Source organism: Neofelis nebulosa, chromosome 2 (assembly GCF_028018385.1).
Source record: "Neofelis nebulosa isolate mNeoNeb1 chromosome 2, mNeoNeb1.pri, whole genome shotgun sequence".
NCBI classification, from domain to species: domain Eukaryota; kingdom Metazoa; phylum Chordata; class Mammalia; order Carnivora; family Felidae; genus Neofelis; species Neofelis nebulosa.
Genome location: NC_080783.1, coordinates 46806789 through 46824533, shown reverse-complemented (window position 1 = coordinate 46824533; position 17745 = coordinate 46806789). Strand labels below are relative to the sequence as shown.

At 35.2% G+C, this 17745-nt stretch overlaps 1 protein-coding gene across 1 annotated transcript in view; it reads left to right on the top strand.

Annotated features, from left to right (window-relative positions):
* The window catches only part of GULP1 (GULP PTB domain containing engulfment adaptor 1), a 771890-nt gene that overhangs the window by 170665 nt on the left and 583480 nt on the right, over window positions 1-17745 (top strand). Inside the window, exon 3 of the mRNA XM_058711639.1 lies at window positions 5070-5239. The gene's annotated coding sequence lies outside the window, so the exon portion shown is untranslated. The remainder of the gene's footprint in view (window positions 1-5069; window positions 5240-17745) is intronic.

Sequence of the window (17745 nt, the reverse complement as noted above, 5' to 3'; positions counted from 1 at the left end):
TTGTTCATGGTTTCCTGTGCTATTCAAAAGCTTCTTATTTTAAGGCAGTCCAAGTAGTTTAATTTGATTTTGTTTCCCTTGCCTGAGGACACATACATAGAAAAATATTGGCATGGCTGATGTCAGGGAAATTACTGCCCATATTCTCTTCTAGGATTTTTATGGTTTCAGGTCATATATTTAGGTCTTTAATCCATTTTGAGTTTGTTTTTTTTGTGTGTGTAAGGTGTTAGAAAGTGGTTCAGTTTGTTTTTCTTTCTTTCTCTCTCTTTCTTTCTTTCTTTCTTTCTTTCTTTCTTTCTTTCTTTCTTTCTTTCTTTCTTATTTCTTTTCTTCCTTCCTTCATGTGGCTGTGTTTTCCCAGCACCATTTATTGAAGAGACTATCTTTTCCCCATTGTATATTATTTGCTCTATGTTATTTTTATGTTAGATTACCTGACTCATTATATATAATATGTTGTATTCTTTTCTTTTTGTGAACTACTAGGTCAATGGATTTACATGAATTATTTTGACAGTTATGATCACTGAGGTGTTCTTTTCCTTACATTAGCAATGAAAAAAATGCTTTATTCAATTTTAGTAAAATATTGCCCTTCCTATGTTAAAAAAATGATGTCGAGGTGAGTCATTTATCAGAACTGTTTACCAATTAGTTCTTTATTCCTCACCAGTGAGAGAAATCTGCCGGTAGAAAAGAATGTCACATATCTCTTAGGACTTTCTCAGAGTTACAAGTCCAGGTACAGCAATGCATAAATGAACCACCTTGCAGAAGTGACCTTAGATCATATGAAGAGAATGATCTGCCTCTGGAATTTTCCATGGCTAATGTACGAAACTCATAACAGTCTTTGTCATCTATTCTTATTAAAATTGATAAATAGAAATTGCCCCTGTAAATCTCTAAAGGAAATCACACATCTACAAACAGCAAAGCTATTAGGCAGGTGACAAATACATGTTTTCTAACACTATTTCTAGAAAAGTTGTATCTGACATCTGTTATTTATGTTTATTTTTATTTCATACATATGTTCAAGTTGCTTTAGATATGCCCCCATAAATATAACCAAAGGTTTTTATCTCAGTAGCAGCTCCTGGAGCAGAGTTTGCCAAGGAAGCTGGCAGAGGAAGAGCCTGCATCTATCAAACACTTGAGATCTGAGATTCACTTAGGTGTACATTTTGTGCCTGACCCGTGCTTCATCATAGAATAGGGAAAACATTTTCACAAAAATGTAATAGCTTTCATATAGTGCATTCGTCAATTTAGTTATGAAGCATATTCAGAGCTTCTGTACAAAGATCTGAATGCCAGCTCCCCAAATATCAACAAAACAGCCTATTGAAGAGATAAAGCTGAGATTTTTGCTTATTGTGGTAAAGGAGAATACTATCTTAACATAATCTTAATATCATTTCAGAGAAAAGAATACAAATATTTGATATTGAGATTTTGAGGTGTCTTCTAAGGCTGGTCTTTCAATGTGGAGACTTGGTTAAGACTGAGTAAAGGTCATGATATACATGACCTGGAGTAATGTGAACATTAGGGCGCCTACCCTCTCACAGTTGAAAATTCATGGATGGAGGCCTGGGTGACTAAGTTGGTTGAGCATCCAACACTTGATTTTGGCTCAGGTCATGATCCCAGGGTCATGGGATCAAGCCCTGCATCAGGCTGCTCTGTAACATGTGTGGGGCCTGCTTAAAATTCTCTCTCTCTCCCTCTTTTCCTCTCGCATGCTCTCTCTCTCTCTAAAATAAATAAAAATTAAAAAGTAATAATAATAAAAAAGAGAATCCATATATAACTTATAATTCCCCCAAAACATGGCTACTGTTGACCAGAAGCCTCACCAATAACATAGTTGATTAACATATATTTTTGATTTTGTGTATTATATACTATATATTTACAATAAAATATATGTATTTTATTGTATATATATATAAATTATATATATTATATTATAATATAATAATATATATAATATATATAATATAATATAATATAATATAATATAATATAATATAATATATATATTATTATATAAATATAATATAAATATATATAAATAAATAAATGTAAATATATATATAAAATATATATATACTATATATTTACAATAAAATAAGTTGGAAGAAAGCATGTAAGAAAATCATAAGGAAAATACATTTACAGTACTGTGTTTATGGATATGATAAGTTTATGTCATCTGTTTACACGATGGATTATCAGTCAGTACTAACAGCAATATTATCTTTCATGAATCAAAACACTATAGATGTTATCACTAACACTAGACCTCAAAAATGAAAAGGTAATGTAAAAAAAAGTTCATTAACATTTATGGGTGTACATCTCATACACTGATAATGAAGAAACATAAATACAGTTGCTTTATGGTATAGTGTAATCAATATGATTGCATCATAGTAGCCCAATGTATACACTAATGAAGAAGTTGCTATAATATTTTTATAGCATATAGTATTACAGTCATATTCATAATGCAGTATTAGATACATTGCTACTCTGATAATAAGCTGATATGCAGTTTCTGCATTTATTAGAGAGAGAGGCATACAGTATAGTCGTGTATTTCTTTGAAAGCAAAGTTATAAAATCATAAGAAAATGAACACATTATTAATTTTATATTAAATATCATTCACATTATGCCTATTTAGGGATACGCTGTTCACTTATTGCACAGATGTTCTAAACGATGACAACTTAAGTGGTGATGATGACATAAAAAGGTTTTATGCAGTTCTTGCTCACAGTTATTAGAGTTTCCTTCAAAGACACATACATATACAGCATAAGTTTATGAACTGCATAATTATTCACTATTCATTAAGTGGAAGTGGATCATTATAAAGGTCTTCATGCTCATCATTTTCACATTGAGTAGGCTGAGGAGGAAGAGGAAGAGGAAGGGCTGGTCTCCCGGGACTAGCAGAGGCAGAAAAGATGGAGATGGAAGGGGAGGCAAGAGAGGTCGGCATACTTGGTGTAACTTTATAGAAATAGACTGTAATTTCTCTTTGAAATTTTTGCTTTTTCTTTTCTTTAAAAAATGTTTCTATATGTTGCTAATTCTTCTTCCACCATCTGCTTTAGTTTCAGTGCCCATATCATAGAAGGATCCATGTCATAGAAGTCAAACGCAATTTTGAATAGTGGGAACCTTCTGCCAGATTGTCTAATGTCAATTTGTTTTATGGCACTAGTGTGGAAGCACTCATCTCCATCAAACCATCTGTTAATTAGCTCTTGAATTTATCCAAGACCCATATCTTGAAACCCTTCACCGCCCCCCTCCTTTTAATGCCCTATCCACAGTCTCTTTTGTGATTTCTTTGATTGACTCTGTTGTAAATCCTGTGAGGTCATGCATAACATCTGGACGTGGTTTTCTCCAGTAAGAGTTTATTATTTCAAACTTGATGGCTTTTGTGGCTTCTTTCTATTATAATGATGACATCTTCAGTGGTGTAATCCTTCCAGACTCTCATCATGTTCCCTCTGTTGGGGTTTTCTTCCATACCATTGACAATCCTTTCTGTAGAGCACCATATATGATGAGCCTTAAAGGTCCCTATGACCCCCTAACCTAGAGACTGAATTAGACACATTATGTTTGGGAGCAAGTAGACCACTCTGTTGCCTTCAGTATTGAACTCATGGGGTTCTGGGTGGCCAGGGGCATTGTCCAATATCAAAAGAACTTTAAAAGACAGCCCCTTACTGGCAGGGTACTTCTTGACTTCAGGGCCAAAGCATCAATAGAATCAATGCAGAATAAGAGTTCTTGTCCAGGCCTTCTTGTTGTACAACAAAAAGACTGATGTTTCTCTTCTCCCTTCAAAGCTCAGGAAGTAGCAGCTTTATAGATAAAGGCAGTCCTGATCATACACCCAACTGCATTTGCACAAAACAGTAGAGTTAGCCTATACTTCCTGTCTTAAATCCTGGTACTTGCTTTTCTTCCTTACTAGTAAATGTCCTTTGTGGCATTTTTTTTCCCCAGAATAGTGCACTTTGTCTGTATTAAAAACCTGTTCAGACAGATATTCTTTCTCCTCCATGGTTTTCATAATAGCATCTGGGAACTTGTCTGCTGTCTCTTGGCAGAATGTGCTTCTCCTGTTATGTGGACATTTTAAAGCCAAACCTCTTTCTAAATTTATCAAACTATCCTTTGCTGGCATCAAATTCTTCAGCTTTAGATCTTTCACCTTCCTTTTGCTTCAAGTTGTCATGTAATGACTTTGCTTTTCTTTGGATGATATTAAAGTCTATAGGTATGCCTTTCTTATAGCAGTCCTGCACCCACATAAAAGCTGCATTTTCAAAAGCTTGTATTTCACAAAAAGTGCAAGGATTTTTTGCCTGCTGGCATAGCTGCGGTGATGGCTTCATGAATTTTCTTTTCCTTTTTTGTAGCGTTCCTTATGCTAGATTCATTTATCTTGAAATGGTCGGCAACTACAGTATATATCAATCAATTCACCTTTTTCTTGTAATGTCATGACTTTCTTTGCTTCTTGGGAGTACTTCTAGTATCGCTAGTGGCACTTCATATGGGTCCCATAGTGTTATTCAGGTTTTACAGTGTTGCACTAAAATGATGAAAAAATATGCAAAAATGGTGAAGGATCACTTTTTTTCTGCAATATGCAATTTACTAGGGAAATGTGAGATGGTTAGTATCACAGGACATTTTAAGTGGATACTTAACAACATTTGAGCTCACTACAATAGCAATGGGAGATGGCTACAAAATTATTATGGTAGTGCAGTGTGTACTATAGTTAATTTTATGCAGTTATGACTCAATACTACATTTTTACATTTGTTTATATTTGTCTCAACTGAAAATGGCACCATGTACCCTCTGTGTTTGTGTGTGTAAGTTTCAATGAATTAAAAATTTTTATAACAGATTTGTATATATTTTATAGTAGTAAATGACAAAATAGACTAGCATCTACATATATTTTATAGATTCATGACATTCCTAATTTTTTCTTAATTTTTTTTCAATATTTCTAGGATACATGATTTGTCTGCAAGTTTTTTCATATGGCAAGTCTCCATAAAGTTTTCCAATATATTTATTAAAAAATCTGCATACAAATGGACCCACATTGTTCAAACCAGTGTTGATCAAAGGTCAACCTTAATAGTTCAACATCAGTGGACATAGCAGTGAAGATATTGAGGTAAGGAATCTAAAGAATCTTGGCGTATAAATTGTTGTTTGATGCTTTTCTATTGAAGGTTTGATGGATCTTCTAGGAAATTACTTGAATAAACAATAAAGTAATTCTCCATATGTATCTTCCTGGGCAAATGTTTTCTGGAATTGTAAAGTTAAATTGATGAACATAGAGGAATGCAGAAGTCATATTAATGTAGATTAAGCTGCATAGTTGCTTTGATTCTCAGATCACTGCTATATGAGGGATGACACTCCTTCCCCTGCAGAATATTGTCTCTGAGCTGACACTTTGGCTGTACTGAAATTCTGTGGGTCTGTCTGCCTCTGGTATAGAAGACAAGATGAATAGTGGATCCCATGGTCATGGACCCATTCATATAATTCATTTTTTGTGTGTGAAATAGGTCCTGTGGTAAAATGATATTTTGTGTGAACTTCCAATTTTATGGATTATGCATTTTGTAATCTATAGATAATAGTGCTAGCTGACATTTTTTTGGACAGGAGAGGCAAATCCATATTGGGGAGATTAACTGTTCATGTTAGGACAAACCACTGGCCCTTCCCAGATGGAAGGAGACTAATGTAGTTGACTTGTGCTCAAGTGACCGAGCTGTAGTTAACTTGTATCCATGTGACCTCCTCAAGGAATGGTGCCATATTTGGGACTTAACGTTGGTTTCTGCTGCTGAAAGATTGGACCTTCAGAGGCCTCAGTAGCTAGATCATCTTTTGTATGTAAGATTCCATGCTGTTAGGCCCATGTGTAGCATCAGTCTTTGTCAATGTGATCAGTCTGTTCATGTGCCCATTGTCGCACTTCCATGGTGACCGATGGATGAGGCTGGCTAACATCAGCTGTCCAAACTATTTTGTTTATTTGGTTGTTCAGTACCTCTGTCATGGTGAATATATTCTGGTAAGTGTTAATGTATGATGCGGATATCTTCATGTTCTCTGTCCACAACCAGACATCCATTCACATGTCTCTACCCCACATTTCCTTATTTCTAATTTTTCATTCCCTTTCCTTCCAGACCACTCACACAGTACCCAGGCCATTGATGACTGCCCAGAAATCTATATATATTCTCACCTCATGTCACTTCTCCTTGTATAATAAATGGATGACCAAATACACTGCAACTCTTTTCACTTCCCATCATGTCTCTCACATGACTATAGTGCAGCTGTCATCCATTTTTTAGCTTGCATCCTTATATCCTGCTAACATATATGTAAAACCAGGTTTGGGCCTTTTTCCCTCCTGTAGCTGGTTGTACAGAACCCTCTTCTTACCACAGGTACTAGAAAAGGAAAGGATTCTGTGCAACTATTGTGAGTGATATGGGAATTCGGACACCTGTTCATGTAGTTTATTTGTGCCTTCTGGGCCTACGAGATTAGATCTTAGATGGACCATTTCCATCTTATAATACACTGCTGTTGGGCCTATCCAATTTTTTAATTTGGAGGATAAAACAAAACACAGATCACAAAAGGGCGTTCTGTGCACATGATGAAGTGTTTATCTCTACTACGGCCTAGTAACAGGCCGGGATCTGTTTCTCAGAAAGCATATAATTCCTGTTCTAAATCTGCAGGGCATTGCATTGTAATTCTTCCACTGAGGCTTTCCATCAAAAATACACAGCATCTTTTCCCACCACTGACATACCCAATACCTCAGGTCTAGTATCTAATGGCCCTAGTAACAGGACTGCTTTCATGGAAGCCTTGACCTGCTACGGAGCCCTTTTCTACTCCAGGCTTAGTTAAAGGCTGGCAGCTTTGTATTTTATCCAGTAGTTTTAGGTGTGGAATGTGTTGCCTTCACAACAAAAAGAGACCTACCAAGTACTATGCTTTTCTTTTCTTTTGTTTCTTTTTTCTTTTCTTTTTTCTTTCTTTTCTTTTTTTCTCTTACTTTTTTTTGTAGTAGATGATACAACACAATTCTCTTGAACATTGCAAATGGCTAAACAACATCATCCATGGAATGAATAATTGTGAGTTTTTCAACTTTTGTAAAAACAGAGATCAGCAAGAAATGGAGGGAGTCCATCCTGTACATGAGTTCAGGACCAACAGTTCCAGAATTTCTGAAATCTTTCATTTGTAAGCACATTTGGTGCCACTTACCATGTCAAGTGTGTTGGGGGGTGGGGTCTGATATTAGATCCAGTTCCTTGGGTCTAATATCAAGAGTGTGTGTGAGAGAGAGAAGCATACACAGAGACATGACAGAGACTTTTAGAGGAAAGTAGTGTGTATTTTATGAAGAAGATGATGGTTCTTTGGACATTAGAGACTAAATACAAAATCCCACTCAGAAAGAAAACGTGGTTTAGTCTTGTCTTTTGTTGCTCATGATTTTCTTTTTTAATCCCCTACTTCTCCCTAGCCACATTTTCCCCTAACATCTGGCCACTAAAATTCTCGAATATAGCAAAAGCTCATACTATCACCTTTGACTTCCTAATCCTCTTGAGCATTGGAGCAGTAAATATGACATGGGAATAAGCCACTGCAGGAGAAGAAAAAAGTTTAACTCAGCTTCTCCCACAAGTAGCATGGAGAGGGGCACCTGGGTGGCTCAGTCGGTTAAGCTGCCGACTTCGGCTCGGGTCATGATCTCGCGGTCCATGAGTTCGAGCCCCGCGTCAGGCTCTGTGCTGACAGCTCAGAGCCTGGAGCCTGTTTCAGATTCTGTGTCTCCCTCTCTCTGACCCTCCCCCGTTCATGCTCTGTCTCTCTCTGCCTCAAAAATAAATAAACGTGGGGCGCCTGGGTGGCTCAGTCGGTTAAGCTGCCGACTTCGGCTGGGGTCATGATCTCGCGGTCCATGAGTTCAAGCCCCGCGTCAGGCTCTGTGCTGACAGCTCAGAGCCTGGAGCCTGTTTCAGATTTTGTGTCTCCCTCTCTCTGACCCTCCCCCGTTCACGCTCTGTCTCTCTCTGTCTCAAAAATAAATAAACGTTTAAAAAATTTTTTTTAAAAAAAATAAAAAATAAATAAATAAACGTTAAAAAAAAAAGTAGCATGGAGAGATATGGTTATATACCAGTGCATTAATTTCCTATTGCCACTTAACAAATTGCTACAAACTTAGTGGCTAAAAACAATACATATTTAATCTATTACTCTGGAAGCCAGAATCCAAAGTCCATCTCCTTGCTCTAAAGTCCAGGTATCAGCAGGGTGATTTGTCTTTGAGGCTCTAGAAGACAATTTCCTTGCCTTTTCCAGGCTGCCTATTTTCCTTGGGTTATGGCTCCTTCTTCTATCCTCAAAGGTGACCGCATAGCATCTTCAAACCTCCCTCCTTCTCTTCTAATGCTTCCATAATCACATTACCTTGTACTTTTCTGAAGCCACATCTTCTTTTGCCTTCTTTTTATAAGAGCACTGTGGTTATATTTAGGGCCAATCCAGAGAATCCAGGAAAATTTCTCATCTCAAATGTTCAATTTAATTACATCTATAAATTACATCTACATTCATATAAGGTAGCATTCACAGATTGCAAGAATCAATGTATGGATGTATTTGGTGCACATGATTCAGCCAACCCTAACCAGTTATGAGCAGAGCTGTCCAGTGGGCTCTTTCGCTTATCTCTACTCCAGTTCTGCCTATAAGATTTATTTGATTCTTCTGCAACCATCTCTTCAGATTGGAAGAAATACCCTCTATACAATCGCAGTGAACCAAAGAAAAGAAAACATATGCAAACTGTTGGATATGTATCTAATGTTAAATATGTATGGATGGAAGAATATTTCAAAGGTTTCATCCTTAGTATTCTTTGTAATTCATTGACTTTGAGAAGTTTGTATAAAGAAAGGAAATACGGTGAATAGTTAGAGGAGTTATTTTCCTTAAGCCATGAAATAAGTTCCATTTATTGCGAGCATCTAAATTAGTAACAAAGCTAAAATGCTAGATATTCTTTTCTGTTATTAGTAATCAGTTCTCCTGACTATAATTATAAGTTTATTTATCCTTCATAATGTTCCCTAATAGTATGTAGAAGCATTGTGTATTGTGCTAAGTACAGAAAGACTTTATACTAGTATAAAATACAGGTAAGACTGACAATCTAAGAAGATAACATTAGCATACTAAATTCTTTTAGGATTTGAAGCAGCATTAAATTTATATTCAAAATATTACTGAAGTGATCTCTAATGATAAGACATCTTTACAAAGTTTCTGTAAATTATATACCAATAGAACATATGCTCATAAAGAGTTTCAAACTAAAGGCACCATCCATAAGTTATTAGTGGCTATTAACATTGACTACCTCTGTGTATTCTAAAGATAAAACTGAAATGAGTGGGAAAGTATATATACAGAAAGAAAAATGTTTTCTTGCATAAAGAAATTTATTTTGTATTTTAAGGCTGCGGAACTATAATACTTTTTCATATATATCTTTAATGATTTCAAGATTGATAAGGCATGGTTTATTATTAGACACAATGGTGAAAATGAACATAAAAATGACAAAATATGAAAGCTGGTTATTATGGTATACTGAATAAGTGAATGGATGGATATCAGTGCAAAAGAGTTTATTTTCTACTTTCATGTGAACAAAAGGCAAGGTAGTATTTATTTACTTAGAAATGTAGCCTGCATAATTAAGAAGCATTGTTTCAAAATACTGGCAGACATTAATATTTTAAACTTCACAGAAGGCATCATTTGATTTCACAGTGGCCTAACACTAATCTGTAATATACTATGGTAGAGATTGCTAGCTGGGCACCAGATCTATTGCCTTCTGAATTTATAAACAAAGTTGAGCTGTTTTTCCTAACTTTTCCTTTTGTTCAATGTAGTCATATGACTCAGTTCTAGCCAATGGAATACGAGCAGAGGTATACCTCTTCTAAGATTTCTACATGGGGTTTTGGCTCTTTCATCTTTAGTTGACTTACTGTAGGTGGGCAAAATGATCTTGCTTGGAAGCCATATGCTGATGATGGTAGGGCAGAAGAATGGGAGGTATATGCATCCTGTCTTAGAGGAGAGCCATCCACTGATCAGGAATTTATGAGAGTGGAAAATAAGTTACCATCTTGTTTGCTAAGCCATCATACACTTATTTGTCACTGCAGCTAGTATTATACTAAGCAGAATAATTTGCAGTTGTTTGACTGAAAAATACTATACAAATAAACATGTTTGCTATCTAAAGTAAATTAGGCTGAATCAGTTACTTATAAATTATGCATCTGTCTTGAAAGAAATATAAAAGAGTAGTAACTTTGTTTTTATAAACTTGGTTGAGGTAACAGGTTAATCACTTTCTGAGATCAAGAACGTTTAAAGTGATTTTGGGCAAAACAGAACAAAGAAAAAGAACAGGCTGAAGAGAAACAGAATATGAAAACTAAAGAGCTTACAAGCTGCCAGATGTTTCTAATTCTTTATTAAAACTATAAACCTGCCTCAGAACTCTTGCAGACTCTTTGCATACTAAGCCCTGATAGTACTAACCTAGGGTTATTAATTTATAAAAGCCACCACTCTGAACTCTTGTCCTATCTCAGGTTAATATTCTCAGGGTACACTGGGCAGAGAAATATTCTTCTAATGTATAAGTAGAGGTGAACTGTTAGCAGCCTTAATTTTTATCAACCTGACGTTCTAACCAGTGAGATACAGGCTTTTTGGCTTAATCTCAAGTGTGTTTGAAAGGCTACAAAGTATTTATAAAAATATATTTTCAGGAAAACACCACAGGAAGTATGTTTTCTACATACTTGTATATTTGTATGCTACAAATAACTTTCAAAAATCACAACTGTGGTGGTGCCTGGGTGGCTCAGTCAGTTAGGCGTCTGACTCTTGATTTAGGCTCAGGTCATGATCTCACGGTTTGTGTGATTGAGCCCCATTTCGGGCTCTGCACTGACATCATGAAACCTGCTTGGGATTTTCTCTCTCTCTCTCTGTCTCTTTGCTCCTCCCCTACTCGTGCTCTCTCTCTCAGAATAAATAAATAAACATTGAAAACAAACAACCAAAAATCACAGCTCTGAATCAATGGATATTGGTGAAAGTACCAGGTAATGCAAACACACAAGCGCAGAAAAGGCACATACAATGCATCCCTATTCTTCAAAATGCTTCAGTTCGTGTAAAGCTGTTGGTATTGCTGACCTACAGCAATTTGGGCTTTTTCTAAGAGGGCTTGGGCCCTCTTGGGCTATTTCTAAGAGGAAGAAACATAGTATGACCATTGCCTTCAGTTGCTCAAGTGGAAAAAAAAGTGTTAAGAGTGTAGTGGTGCCGCCATTTATCATCTCATACATGGTAAAACAAATGAATATAAATAAATAAGCAACAAGGAAAAAAGCTAACATAATATATACCTAAAGGAAGAAGTTAATACAGTCTTCACACATGATTTCCTAAAGATTTTACAAAGTACTGATTTAGTCTTGAAAGTTGCCATAACAACTTCACTAGGGATATGCTAATCCCACTGCCTACCAGATGGAATGCTAATGCTTTGGCAACTGGCAGGGTAGGATTCTCAACAAATTGCTTGTTACTTCATTGTGATTTTGAAACATCCTCTGGAGAATAACTGTCATTATACTCCTTAATGTTACATTATAACTCATAGATTCTGACACTGTTATTTAGCTGAAGCAGGGCGTTATTAGCCAAACTGCTGTGAGTGTTTTATCTCTTGGAGAATTCCAAACAGCAAATTGATTAAGTAAGCTACAACAAGAGGACAGATACAATTCCTCTAGTGACGACTGACTCTTAGACAAACTGTTTTGCTTGTGTGTTTTTGATCAAGATCAAGTCTTTGTGTTTACCTGTGTGTACATAATGAATTGTATATTTACCCAAATGGTGGCTTCAAGACATACCTTTTTAAACTATCTATTGGCAAACTATCAATGTCCAATGAGCTGGTTATTAAGGAGAAGCAGCTGTTTCAATCATCTAGCAGCTCTAATGGGTTGATATGTGTGACTGTGCTGTCTTCATACAATATTAGCACATCCTGGTTGCTCAATAATTATTAAAATCAATTATGAATAGTGGAAATGGCAAGATGAAGAGGGAATTATTGGAGCAGCTGACGATTTGAGGAGATATTTTAGGCAAATTCCAAACTAATGATAATGTGCATGTAGAAAGGAAGAAAGGAAGGAAAGGACAAGGGAACTTTTAATGGAGATAGTCAGTGGTATACTGGAGTCAGTTCCTACCAGCTTGTTAAATTGTTACATTTCTAGGACTTTTGTGAGTCAGTTTTTAAACACAATCATTATTTAAAAATACATTATATAAATTTACAATGAAATAAATTATACTAAAATTGTAATAATAGTTAAAAGCCATCATTTCCTAATTGTTTTGCTACACTTAACGATTTTTTATCCTCTTGGACTTATTTATACCTATCACATCTATAAAGTAGAAATATTGTACAATGATGTTCAACTGCATGTACAGCTCTTCCCAATTCTGCATTGAGTGATTCATGAATAGCTTGAAATTGGCCATAGTGAGTGGGCTTATGGCACCATGGAAATAAGCAAATGCTGCATTTTTGTATTTAGATATTTGAAGATATTTATCATTCTGTTGCAAATCTTCAAGTCGATTCCAGAGCTCTATAAGCAAACATGGAATCTCAATACTAAATTTTGAGTTGGCAAAAACATGGAAATTCTTAAATGTCACAAGAGTTAGAACAATCACCAGTTATATCACTGAATTTACTTCATAAATTATTTTGAAATACATTCAGGTATGTACATTTGAATGCATATCTTAGATAATATTTTGTAATAAATAAATAAATAAATAAATAAATAAATAAATAAATAAATAAATAAATAAAATAGGTATATTGTAATAAATGAAAGCAAGTCTAATACAAGGTAAAAGTTGTACTTGGAAGACAGATAAAACCAAACTGAAATTCTCAAATCATAGTAACACCAACCTTGTTTTGTAATGACAAATGTTCATTAAAATGTAGCAGGCTAAAAGCATAAGAGACTGTTAAAAACTGAGAACAAACTGAGGGTTGATGGGGGGTGGGAGGGAGGGCAGGGTGGGTGATGGGTATTGAGGAGGGCACCTTTTGGGATGAGCACTGGGTGTTGTATGGAAACCAATTTGACAGTAAATTTCATATATTAAAAAATAAATAAAAAAAAAAAGTAAAATGTAGCAGGCTAACTGAAATAGCTAAAACTGATAATATGGATGTATCATTTGTAGCAATACTTCTCTAATAAATAAAAATTATTCAGACTTTACTACTAAGTTCTTATTATTGGTATTTAAGGTTTTTTTTTTTCCTTTTTCCAGTTTTAATTTAAATTCCAGTTAGCTAACATACAGTGTAATGTCAGCTTCAGGTGCAGGATCCAGTGATTCACCACCTACGTACAACACCCAGTGCTCATCACAAGTGCCTTCCTTAATACCCATCACCCACATAACCCATCCCCTTAACCCACCCCCTCTCCAGCAACCCTACTTTGTTCTCTATAGCTAAGAGTCTGTTTCTTGGTTTGCCTCTTTTTTTTCCTCTTTGCCTGTTTGTTTTGTTTCTGAAATTCCACATATGAGTGAAACCATATGGTATTTGTCTTTGACTTTTTTCGCTCCGTGTAATACTCTCTAACTCCATCCACATCATTGCAAATGGCAAGATTTAATTATTTTTTATAGCTGAGTAATATTCCATTGTGTGTATGTATGTGTGTATATGTATATATATGTGTGTGTGTATATCTACATATCTATATCTCTATATTTCTATCTATATAGATGTATACATACCTATGTATAGATAGAAATATAGAGATACCTATGTATACATCTATATAGATATATAGATATATATATCTATATAGAGATATAGATATATAGATACATAGATAGAGATATATAGATATATATCTTGTTTGCACATTGATCAGTCAATGGACACTTGGGCTGTTTCCATAATTTGACTGTTATAGATAATGCTGCTATAAATATCAGGATGAATTAATATTTTTGTATTCTTTAGGTAAATACCTAGTAGTGCAATTGCTGGATTGTAGGGTAGTTCTATTTTTAATTTTTTGAGGAAACACCATACTGTTTTCCACAGTGGCTGCACCGGTTTGCATTCCCACCAACAGTGAAAGAGGGTTCCCCTTTCTCTACACCCTCGCCAACACCTGTTGTTTCTTGTAGTGTTGATTTTAGCCATTCTGACAGGTGTGAGGTGATCTCTCATTGTAGTTTTGACTTGCATTTCCCTGATGATGAGTGATATTGACCATCTTTTCATTTGTTGGTTGGACAACTGTATGCAATTATTGTTTATGTCTTTTTAAGTAATCATAATAATGTTGGATATTAATAATAAATTAATTTATTCTAATTCAATCCATTGAGCATGGAATCCTACTATTTAATTCCCCTCCCCTCTTTTTGTTCCAAATTTACAAGTACAACAAAGTCTACCCTTTGCTGAAGACTACATTGTTTCAGTGCACTATTTTTGTTTTGTTTTGTTTTATTTTTTTTAAACCAAAGATAGGAATGCAAAACAAGTCTATTTAGGATGGATTGTCAAAACAACATCTGGTTTTGACAGATTTTGCTTAAATTGCTGATTGTTCAGCATTTGAAAATACTTTCCTCTTAGTCTCTTTTTTTTAAACAAACATGAACTTTGCTGCTAAGACATCATAAATAAATAAAATGCATTCTGTTCTTTCCTTTTCAAATGTGAATTAAGCCAAAGACCCTTAAACAGAAAAAAAGAACTCTAAACCCTACATTTACTGCATAAGGAACTAAACTGTCTGGGTTGTGAATTTGGAAATCTGCTCTTTTTTCCAATGGATAAATCTAGTTAAGAAATCTGTGCATACATATGTATGTGTGTGTTCATTATGTGTAGATTAATTTTAATTGAAATAGAGATATTATCATGTTTGCATACTATACTTTTATCTTCAACATGCTAATGAAATATAGGTTGCTCACTGAAAATGTAGGTTGCTCATTTAGAGAGTGTAAATTGTATGTATTTAATTCTTTGAGCCCATAAATACATAGAGTAAATCAGTACTGTTTTAAAGTTTGTTCATCATAGACAGTAAAATGAATATAAATACAACAGTGATCTAATTTTTTTCTATATGGAATTAACTCATTCATGTAAGATTGAAAGTTAATAGAAGCTTCCCACACAGAAATGCAAAAAGAAAAATAATTTTAGAAAATAACAGAGTATCTGAAAACTGTGAGACAATTTTAGAAAGTGTAATATATGTGTAATGTAATAAGAGGAGAAATGAGAGAGAATAGGAAAGAAATATTTGAAATAGTAATGGTCCAGAATGTTTTTAAATTAATGGTGGACACCAAACTACAGATGTAGAAAGCAGTATAAAGACCAAAACACTACACAGGTGAGCATCTCATATTTGAACTGCAGCAAATTAAAGAAAAAAATTCTTGCAAGAAGCCAAAGAAAAAGTATATCTTACCTAGAGAAGAATAAGGATAAGAATTACAATGTACTTCTATGGTATAATGAAAACATATATTTGATCTTTATCCTTAGTTTCTGGCACACAGCTCCTAAAACCTTTGAAATGTTCCCAGTGATAGAAGTGTCTTATTCATGCTAATATGGTGACATATATGTTATATACATGTAAATACATCTATGTGTATATATTTTTACATGTATACGTGTGTGTGTGTGTGTGTGTGTGTGTGTATATATATATATATATATTAACAAACAAAAAGTTTGGGGTGTGTGTGTATATATATATGCATATATATGTATATACATATTTGTTAATTAAGCACTATTTATTCACATTTACTGCTCGTGACCTTGAAGTTCATGCATATAATAAATGACAAATATTAGTGAGAGTGAAATATTAAGTTTGCTAAATAGGAATCCCTATATCTGAATAAATCAGATCCCTAAATCCCTTATATCATGGGAATTTTATCTGGTTCATAGGATTGTCCTTTTATTTATTTTTTAGGTTTATTTTATTTAGTTTGAGAGAGACAGAGACAGCACAAGTTGAGGAGGAGCAGAGAGAGAGAGAGAGAGAGAGAGAGAGAGAGAGAGAGGAGAGAGAGAATCCTAAGCAGGCTCCGTGCTGCCAGCGTAGGGTTAGAACCCACAAGGCCATGAGATCATGACCTGAGCTGAAACCAAGATTCCAACGCTTAATCAGCTGAGCCACCCAGGCGCCCCTAAACATTGTCCTTTTAAACCATGCACTTGGGAGTTTACACATTTCTTCATCACTCAAATGTTTTGAGACTCTTCTTTAGTAAATTTTGAGTAATTTGTAACAAACAGAAAATCAGACTGATTACATTTTAGTACAAACCATATAATAAATTATATAATAATTTTTTCAACTAAAGGCTACAAACCTAGTCAGATAGCCCAATGGATTCAAATGCAAGTTCAAATAAGATTAAATATGCTAAAAAGTGAATTTTACCCTGCATGATCTACCTGCATTGGACACTTTTAAAGTAATGGACCACGAGTGTTTTCTTTTTTAAGTTTATTTATTTTTGAGAGAGAGAGAGAGTAAGCAGGAGAGAGGTAGAGAGAGAGGGAAAAGGAGAATCCCAAGTAGTCTCTGCAGTGGTAGTGCAGAGCCCGACATGAGGCTTGATCTCACGAACCCTGAGATCATGACCTGAGCCAAAATCAAGAGTTGGTAGCTTAACCAACGGAGCCACCCAGGTGCCCCTGGACCACAAGTTCTTAAGACAAATTTCAAAAGTAATTTTTTTAATGTTTATTTATTTTTAAGAGAGAAAAAGAGAGAGTGTGTGTGTGAGTGGGGGAGGGGCAGAGAGAGAGGGAAACAGAAGCTCTGAAGCAGGCTCTGCGCTGACAGCAGAGAGCCTAATGCAGGGCTCAAACCCACGAACAGTGAGACCTGAGCCACAGTCAAACACTTAACCGACTGAGCCACCCACATGCTTCCCAAAAGTAATTTTTAAGAGGAATCATATTAAAATTTAAATAGGATACGCTTTGGTAGTGTCTGCCCACCTGTCTTCTCTGCTGCATGCCTCTTTTATCATCACTGGGGAGCCACCAACATGTTGGAGACACCAAACATGTTTGCAGTATATGATAGAGTTCATGTATAGGAAGTGGACATCATTGGGACAAATAGACACATATTCATGCTGGAAATCTTCAGGTGGTTACGTTGTACCATGTGAAAAAGAAGCTGGGAAAGTTAATCAGGAAAACAACAACAAAAGATAAGAGAGAGAGAAAAGAAATGTATTTCTGGTTTATAGCATTTTCCAGCTCATTATTCCAGACCCTACCTGAGACCTGGCCATATCTCTATCCTTAGGTTCCATGACTGCTATAGACTATTTGTGACCTCCCCAAACTCATGTTAAACCCTAATGCCCAAAGTGATTTTATTTGGAGGTGGG